Source organism: Vespa velutina, chromosome 9 (assembly GCF_912470025.1).
Source record: "Vespa velutina chromosome 9, iVesVel2.1, whole genome shotgun sequence".
Taxonomy (NCBI): domain Eukaryota; kingdom Metazoa; phylum Arthropoda; class Insecta; order Hymenoptera; family Vespidae; genus Vespa; species Vespa velutina.
Genome location: NC_062196.1, coordinates 7,251,040 through 7,261,039, shown reverse-complemented (window position 1 = coordinate 7,261,039; position 10,000 = coordinate 7,251,040). Strand labels below are relative to the sequence as shown.

Here is a 10,000-nt window from a genome sequence, read left to right as displayed (position 1 = left end):
AGATTGGCGCATTAATTTTTCTTAAAATTCATTGCAAATTGGATATTCGTTTAATTTCGAACTAATTACGATCTCTCTTTCTCTCTCTTTCTCTCTCTCTCTCTCTCTTTCTTTTTTATTATTAGATTTTTTTTTTTCCTTCTACCAATCAAACACTATTATTTTGCCGCGTAACATTTTCTAAGAACGTGAACGACATGTGTGCGCATGCGCACGCGATGTTGTAATTTTTGTTAATGTTATATTACTTATGTATGAATTATTATCATAATGTTTGATATATTTTTACTTGTGAATGCGTATCTATATAGAGGAAACATAACTGTTACGTTTCTCTAACACCTTTAAAAGCTACTTGTTGATACGGTTAGAAACCATTCCTTTTTCGGGGAAGATAGGTGTCTACATATATAACATATATATATATATATATTACGTGTGATGTATATATTATATATATAATACGTGTGATGTGTATATATATATATAATTTGCGTATATATATATACTTTATTGCTTTATGTAAAAAGGATCGCGTATCAAGTTTCTTCGACATGTTGCGCGCGAAATGTGTTAGAGGGATGGGGGGGGGGAGGGGACAAAGAAAAAAATTTTACGTTTCTACGTACACTCGTATTATTATATGTGGTGGTGGGGCGCGTGCATGTGTGTATGTGTGTGTTTGCAATGTGGTTGACAACTGCCGGCGAGTATACAACGGAACTAGATAATTTTTTATCTTTGATTTGTGCGTACGATAAGAAATAATATTCCGGGATATAGTGACTGCTCTTTTTTTTTTTTTTTTTTTTTTTTTTTTTTTTCTTTTTTTAAGTACACATCTACACTATAAAATCGTAATGATAAAAGAGAGTGAGAGAGAGAGAGAGAGAGAGAAAGAAATTTGGCGGGATATTCAAATTACTGTGACCCGCTTTTTTCGATAGATTTTTTTGTTTATCACGATTTTTTTTTCTTTTTTTTTTTTAAGGTATCGACGTTTTTAACCTGTATTTTTTACACTTATACTTCACTTTATCGCAAACTATCACAAATTGTGAATCATTTTAAAGCTTTATTATTATTATTATTATTATTATTATTATTATTTGTTTTTTTTTTTTGTTTCACGATTTTTGGAATAAATGTAATTTTCTAAAAGCAGGTTTAGACTTTTTTTTGTGTATCAAAGAAATATGAACGTATATATTTTATACGTTGAAATAGAAATATCTTTCTCGTGAATATACATACGCAGATTGTACGTACGCACACATTGCTCTTAAATCGACAATAACGCACGCTCGAAAATCTATTTTAAAATCTGCTTCGTCGCCTTCTACTCCTTCTCCTTCTTCTTCTTCATCTTTCGTTTTAGTTTTCGGGTTTTAGTGGGGAGGAACGTTTAGGTTAAAGCTATTATTTTTAAAAAGACATATATCCGAGTATGAATAATATGATCATCCAATGACAAATATTTATAATAATAATAATAATAATAATAGTAATAATAATGATTTATAATTTGATCGATGACAAAATGACATGATTTTTGAAATTATTTAAGAAATAACGAAACGCTATGAAATGGTGGACGTCCGCTTTTCCCCTCCGCCTTTTTTTTTTTTAGGTTAGATCAAAATTAACACTTATCGTAAATATTTACTATAATAATTTATAATTTGATCCACGATAAATTAGCGATGATTTTTCAAAGTAGCTTAATAATAACGAAACATTATAAAATAGTTCCGGCTCCTTTCTCTCTTTTTTTTTTTTTTTTATTCCTATTTAGGTTAGATCAAAATTATTATCTTGAAAATATTCGAAGTCAAATATCTTTCAAAATTCCTCTTTCACAATTCGTCAAATCTAATTACCGATTATAATAAATTTCTATTCTTCGTTTCTATTAGATAATGATATATTATCTATAAAATTCGTTTTTTTTTCTTCTTCCTCTATAAATAAAGAACGAGTCGTAAGTTTTCAGATGATTTAAAAAAAAAATCGGATTACTCTTTTACGACCTTTTTTTTTTTTAGACCATTTTTTTTCTTCTCCCTTTATTTACATATATATATATCTTTTTTTTTTATATTATTATTTCGAAGTTACATCTCCCGTTAAAAAACAAAAAAAAAAAAAAAAAAAGAAAAGAAAAAAAAGGAAGAAGAATAAAAGAATAAAAAAATAAAAAGAAAAAGAAAACTATTGGCCCATCTAGGAATTTTTGGCAACGTCCCATATTTCGAATCCAATTCTACGTCGTGAAAAATTCGTTTTTTATTCGAAGCTATTTAAAAATAACGAAACTAGTTTGCACCAGTTACCTTTTCATTCTTTTTAACAGAAAGATTATCGTCGCACGTGCGTATCATTATAAACATATGTGTATCTGTATGTGTGTATATATATATTATACATACTAGGTACATCATATATATATATATATATATATATATATATATATATATATATATATATCGTCGACGTTATGTGAACAACTCGGACAGTTATGAAAGATGAAATAGCCGGTGCGTTAGGTTATAGGCCGAGCTATAACGCCATAATAACACGCTACCGATCGTACGAAAAGAAGATAGATGATCTTAGAAGTCGAAAACGTGAAGAAACTCGTTTGAAATATTCCGAGCTTATCTTATAAAAGCGAGAAAATATCTTACTTACATACATACATATACGTGGATTCGCTAGTCGTTTTAAACAGGTAGAGTATATCTCAATCGCATAACAAACTCGTAAAAATTTTACAAAACTACCATACTCACGTTACTTTTCGTTGTAATATTTCTTGAAATATTTACTTATTATTCACTTATTGCGCCTACTTTAAAATGTTCAATAATCGTTTTATTACCAGTACTCATTAACCTAAATTCTTATTATTTCGATATCAAAGTATAGTATTATATAATATTATATTTAAATTACCATTTTATCTATCTCTTTCAATAAAATATCAAAATTGAAATTTTAATCTTATTCTAACCTAAATTTTTATTATGTTTTTTTTTCTTTTTTTTTTTTTTTTTTTTCGTCTAAAGATACTACGTATATTCGTCATAGAGAAATATTCTCAATCTTATATTTCTATCATAGAGAATATTTCTCTATGATATTATATTTATTCTAAAGAAATATTTTTACCTTCTTAATCAATCGTATTAATATTTATATATATATATATATATATTTTTTTTTTTTTTTTTTTTTTTTTTTTTTTTAATTTTTTTTTTAATATTATCGCTGTGTTGTAATTTTCTAATTTGAAATTTTAATTTTGCACTAACCACAATTTTTTGATCAATTTCAAATATACTAATTATCGTAAAAACGTTCACTGTTTGTTTTTACGAGATAAATATTCGATTAATTTTGCATATGTTAATTCAATGAAAGGAAAAGAGTGACAGAGAGATAGGTAGATAGATATATAGAGAAAGAAAGAGAGAGAGAAATAGTCTTATTATCATATATATACATACATACATACATGTGTTTGCGTATGCGTGTGTGTATGCATATATATATATATATATATATATATATTTCTTTATTTTTTTGTTTTTTTTTAACCTGTGCCCGAACAAATCTAACCTCCGTTTGCGGTTTGTGGTAATCATAAAAATAATTTAAATTACTATTAATTTAATTTTTCGTTTAATTTATTATTTAAAAATACGTCAGATATATTCGATGAAAAGAAAACAACATAAAGGAGACGTCGATTTGATACCTTCTTTCAAGGCTTCCTCCTTACCCTTTACAAACGTCCTCGTTCCGTTAGACCCTCTGACAGGCTTTCAGAATGACACTTTACCCTCTTAACATTGACACAGGTAAAGAAAAGAAAAGTGCACAAGTTCAACGATGTTAAATCGATATCCATTCTAGGATGTACATTTTCTTTAATAATAATAATAATAATAATAATAATAATAATAATAATAATAATAATAATAATATATATATATATATTCATTTTAATTATTAATAATATTCTTCGATTTATGTATCCTTCCTTTTTCACGTTTCATATATGTACTTTAACTTTTCTTTCTTTTCTTTTCTTTTTTTTTTTCCTCTTTATTTCTATTTTTCTATGAACGTGTGTTTCAAGTCGAAGACATATTAATAGTTATTTTTATTTTATTCTTTATTTTATTTGTCTTAATTCTTTTTTAATCTTTTTATTTTTATCCCCCACCTTTTTCTTTTTTTTTTTTTTTCTCATGAGCATAGACGAGAGGGTAACGATATCGTAGGGGTTTTATTTGTTGGCGCGTAGTCCATACCCCACCCTTCTTTTTTTTTTTTTTTTTTTTTTTTGTTTCCCTACTCCACTTTATCCTTTGGCTCTCATCAACGTTGCCACGAAAAATAATTTCCTTTCGCTTCGTTTCACATTACCTTTATGTATATTTCATCGAGCTATGAACACGTGAGAATTTCATAAATTATCATTTCGATTTCGAAATATAAATAAAATATATATATATATATATGTATATTTTCGATCATATTCGAGTTAACAATGTGATAGCTCATAAACGATTATACTTCATATTATATATGTACATTTTTTTTTAGAAAGAATAATTAAAAAAAAATAAAAATGAAGGAATTTGAAGGAATCCTGAATTTTTTTTTTTTTTTTTTTTTTTTTTTTCTCCCTATGGAAATGAAAAATAAAAGGAGAAAGAATAAAAAGGAAAAAAATCTAAAAGGCTTATTTCATTCGTGGCAGATAAAATAATTCGTCGGACTAATCGATATTACGATGTTAGAATAATCCTTTCTAAATAATAATAGGATTAAATTCTTATATTGCGAGAGAGAGAGAGAGAGAGAGAAAGAGAGAGAGAGAGAGAGAGAGAGAGAGAGAGAGAGAGAGAGAGCCTGACTGTTCGATGGGGGAGAAAAAGAGTAGAGAAATAAAACTCGTCGGTAGTAGTCGGCAATAAATAGTAAATAATCAGCAGTGTTCCCCAACAAAACGTGACGGTTTTGTTTGAGTCAGCGATATCAAGTTTTCCTTTTTTTTTTCTCTCTCTCTCTCTCTCTCTTTATTTTTTTTTATCTTTTTTTTGTGTGTCTCCACACCCTCACTCTCCTCATTCCTCTTCCCTATCCCACACCGAGATTATATGCCTATAGATATATATGTTTTATTACGAATTAAGTGAAAATTAATTTTCAAAAGTGTTATTACTCTTATTTATTTATTTGTTTATTTGATATATATATATATTAGAGGGACCGGAAAGTAATGTCGTTTCTGCGCATGTCGTTATTTGATTGTGATTAAAAATAAAAACTTGTTAAAAATTTATTCGTTCGAATTTAATTTAAGAAAGCGACATTACTTTCCGGTCCCCCTAATATATATATATATATATATATATATATATATATATATATATATATATATATATATATATATATATATTAGTATATGATTAAATAAAAAAGAAAAAAGAAAGGAATAAAAGAATATTCTTGTTCGATATAATTATTTAACTTTTTTTCTCCGCCCTCTCCTTTTTTTTTTTTTTTTTTTTTTTTTTTTTGTTACCTATATGTTGACCAAACATAGTATGGATCAAAAGTTTTTAGATGACTTTAGGAAAGAAAATCAATTACCTCTTTTTTTTTTCGAGCCTTCTTTTTATCAATTTTCTTTTTCTTTCTTTTCTTAAAAAAAGAAAGGAAAAAAAAATAAATCCCATGTCTGTAGTTTCATGACTTGAGATTTAAAATTAGTCCAAAAAAAAAAAAAAAAAAAGGAAAAAAAAAAGAGAGAGAGATAATTTTTCAATCGACCTTGGAACTTTTTGGGATCACCCTATATATATACGACGGGATAGGATATATAAGAAAAGGTACATAAGAATACACATCGATCAAACTTTTAATAGACTTTTATTCATTTAATTGTAGTCTCTTTATATCCTGAATAGTTCATTATTCTTTGTCAATGATGAAGGAAAATCGAGTTATCGTTATCTGAAATTTACGAGAGACGATAAATAAATACATAAATAAATAAATAAATAAATAAATGAATAAGAAACAACCTTTCGTGTTTTTAACGACTAGTAAGGTATATAAAATTAAGTATTTCTCGTCATTTCGTTAATTGAGATCTTTCGTGATAAGTAAATAAAAATAGAACGATCTTTTCTATTTGAGAGAATGTGTTTTTAGAGTATATAAAAGAATGATTATTTTTTTATATACATTATACAAAAAAAAAAAAAAAAGAAAAGAAAAAAAAAGGAATTCGCTTTAGCAACGTAGATCGTATTCGTAACTCGAAACGTGCCGGACGTAAAATATCTTTTCCGTGTATTTCTCGTATCGCGATGAAGGTGAATCATGCTTCAATAATTAACAGCTGCCAGCAATATCATAATCTGTATATGGTGTGTAGGGTTGCGTCTATACTAACTCGTTGGTTTTAATCTCCTAAGCTCATTTCGACGAACATTGAGTTGTTCGAAGTTTTTTTTTTTTTTTTTTTTTTTTTTTTTTTCTTTTTTTTTTTTTTTTTAAATTGTTATTTTCTTTTTATTCTTTACATATATTATAATTATAGATCTTATCGATTGCATAATATTCATCCATGTTTGATCATACATTTTCTTTGAGGATGTTTGTGTGCATTTTTTTTCATTCTTTTTTTTTTTTTTTTTTCCTTTTTTTTTCCTCTTTTTACCTAGCTTCTTTTTTTTTCCCTCCTTAGAAATTTTCATAATTCAAAATTTTGATCTTAATTTTCAAGTGATTTGAGATATTTTTCTTTTTTTTTTTTTTTTTTTTTTTTTTCTTTTTTTTTTTCTTTTTTTTTCTAAATCTATGTTATAAAATAAACGTTTAGAAATCTCATTGTTACTTAACGGTAAATAAAAATGTTTATGTATAAACGACGTTCCAATTGTCTAATTTGATCTAATTGTCTAAATGTTTTCTAAACGACGATAATACGTACGCAGTATCACATTTATTTTTCTATCCTTTCAAAAAATAAATACGTAACGTGTTCGATTACTTTCGTATCGTAGATAACAATATTGTGAAACCATCGATCCATTCGTCCCTCCTCCTCTTCCTCCTCCCCCTCCCGCCCCCGTTTATGACGTATACAAGTATTTCGTCATTATAGATAATTCGTTCAATTAAAAAAGGATTATCAGTTAAATTTAAATTGTAAATCATTAACATTGACAATGAGACTTTGGAATTTTTTCTTTCAAGACGCCATTGAGAAAGAATAATATTCCGATCGTTAAATTGTTTACTATTGAATTGGCTATTAGTATTATTTGATCTCGTAATAAGAAATATTTCATTTTATTTTATTTTAATTTTTTTTTTTTTTTTTTTTTTTTTTTTTCTTTTTATTTTTTATCCTTCCTCCTTTTTTTTTTTTATACAATTTTTCATTACGCTTTTATAAGGGATTATATACATGTAAAAAGAAAAAAAAAATAAGAAAAATAAAAAAAATGAAAAAAGAAAAAAAAATAAAAAAGGTAAAAAAAGAAAAAAGATAAAAAAATAAAAAAAAAAAAATAATAAAAAAAAAGGTATAAAAATATTTGGAAGAAAATACTACTGGGAGTGAAACGAGAGATAAATATTCAAAGATTACGCAAAGGGGGATGAAATGATCGTGATAAATCGATTGATGTATATATGAATATGTATGCATATATATATATATATATATATATATATATATATATTTATATATGTATGCGATGGGCACCCATCGACAACAGTCACGAGGAGAAGAAGGCGGTCTCGTTTTCAATGAGCTTAATCGATCCAAGGCGCACGCGACGTCTCGTGATGATGATTCACGTTAGTATCTAACCCCAGAGTTGCACTGCCTCCCATTCCCTCATTTGTCTGGAATTTTTTCCTTTTCTTATTTATTCTTCTCTTTTTTTTTTTTTTTTTTTCCCCTTTCTTTTCGTATAATATCTCTCTTTTTTCATTTTTATTTCTTTCTCATCACCGTTCTAGCGTAATTGTAAAAACGATCTTGCTTATAAAGCATAAAACATTATCGAAAAGGAAGAGGAAAAAAAGAAAAAAAGAAAAGAAACGGAAGGACGATATTAAAGAACGAATAATAAAACCTGAAATTGTTATGATAAATTTAAACGAAGTCACCCTATATATATATATATATATATATATACATACACACATACACATATATATTTAAAGTATGTATGGTATAACCACTTCAGCAGCTATAAGGTATCCCTATATTGGTGTAATGTACCGACACGTGTACACTAACATAATCTATAGTCATAGGGACATAACCGCGTACACCCCAATATAGTACATAACAATATAGTAATAAGAATACGATGGGTTGTATACGGTAGATAGTAGATATGGTATTCGAAGAAACCAGCTTAGAAAGGAGAGGAGGAGGAGAAGGTGGGGGAGGGGGGAGGAGGGGGGAGGAGGAGAAATAGAGGGTCCCTTCTACCGATTCGGTTTTATGTTGGTCGCTCAGTGATCGGCAACAACAACGGTCGTTCGAACGTTGGTCACACACTCTCCTCTCGGATTCTGACAGTGGGAGAGCTTAGGCAAAGACTCTCTTTTCTGAGGCCATTCAGTTAACGTTCGGACAGTCGGTCGAAGTCGTCGTGTAACTCTCGTGCCGGACTTGCCTTCGATTTGTTACCCTTGTAACACGCGTATTATTCGCTTCCGTATTAAACTCAGAGATAGGACAGAAAGAAAAAGAGAGAGAGGGAGAGAGAGAGAGAGAGAGTGAGAGAGAGAGAGAGAGAGAGAAAGAGAGACAAAGAGAGAGAGAGAGAGGGGGGGAACAAAAATTGTGAGATTCGAAGAAAAGAGAAAGAAAGGGCAAAAAAGAAAAAAAGAAAAAGATTCAGAAAAATAAGGGTTTGTAAAAGGGAGAAGGAAAAACTGTGAATCGAATTGTCGTCGTCATCGTCGTCCTCGTTGATCTTCCTTTTCAACTTCAGGTATTTCGAGTTTTTCACTTTTTTCAAACTTTTCTTTCTCTCCTCCCCTCCCCCTTTTACCCCCGCCCCCCATCCCACCCCTCCCCTCCCCGCTGCGACTTATCCACTTTTTTCTTTCTTTCTTTCTTTCTTTTCTTTCTCCCCTCGTCGTACTTATTTTCTCTTTCTTCTCAACCTTCTTTTCTTTTCTACTTTTCTTTTTTTTTTTTTTTTTTTTTTTTTTTTTTTTTTTTTTTTTTTTTTCATTGAACGCAGACTCGACACTATCATTATTCTCGCTTGGGATGTTAAGAAGGTTAAAAACAAAAAAAAAATAAGGGAAAAAAAGAAAGAAAGAGAAAAAAAGAAGAAATGAAGAAAAAAAGAAAAAAGTGAGAAAATAAGAAATTAATAATAATCATGTCAAGTACATAATTCAAAGTTTTCACTTATATATCGGCGTTTATTCATTTGGCGACGCGAAATCCATGAGAATCCGTTAAAGTGCTAAACCGTCGTTAGAACTACCCTCACATACACGCATATATATACACATATATATACATACATATGTAGATATGTACTCTTTATCCACGTGACGAATTCGAAAAGATTTATATATATATATACATATGTGTGTGTGTGTGTGTGTGTGTTGTGTGTATGTGTGTGTATAAGTACATATGTACATAGTTCGTAATCTTCCCTACTTTCTATCATATCATCAATATCCTCTATTATCATTTTAATTAAAATTTGTTAAGAAATAAAAAGATATATATATATATTTTTTTTTTTAATCTATAAGATATATATATATATATATATATATATATATATATCTGATCATTCGACGTTCGTTGACTTCGTTTTGTAATTCGAATTTTTTTTTCCCTTTTTTTTTTCTTTTTCTTTTTTCTTTTTTTATTTTTTCTTCTTTTTTTTTTCTTTTTTTTTTTGTAACTGCTCACGTGGCC

General features: G+C 28.1%; 1 protein-coding gene across 4 annotated transcripts in view; it reads left to right on the top strand.

The window, feature by feature from the left end:
- The window catches only part of LOC124951459 (anion exchange protein 2), a 34,019-nt gene that overhangs the window by 966 nt on the left and 23,053 nt on the right, over window positions 1-10,000 (top strand). For 2 of the 4 annotated variants that reach the window (XM_047499872.1, XM_047499874.1), the window contains exon 1: window positions 8,550-9,044. The exons of the other annotated variants lie outside the window; for them this stretch is intronic. The gene's annotated coding sequence lies outside the window, so the exon portion shown is untranslated. Of the gene's footprint in view, window positions 1-8,549; window positions 9,045-10,000 lie in introns of those variants that run through there. 4 annotated transcript variants of the gene reach the window in all.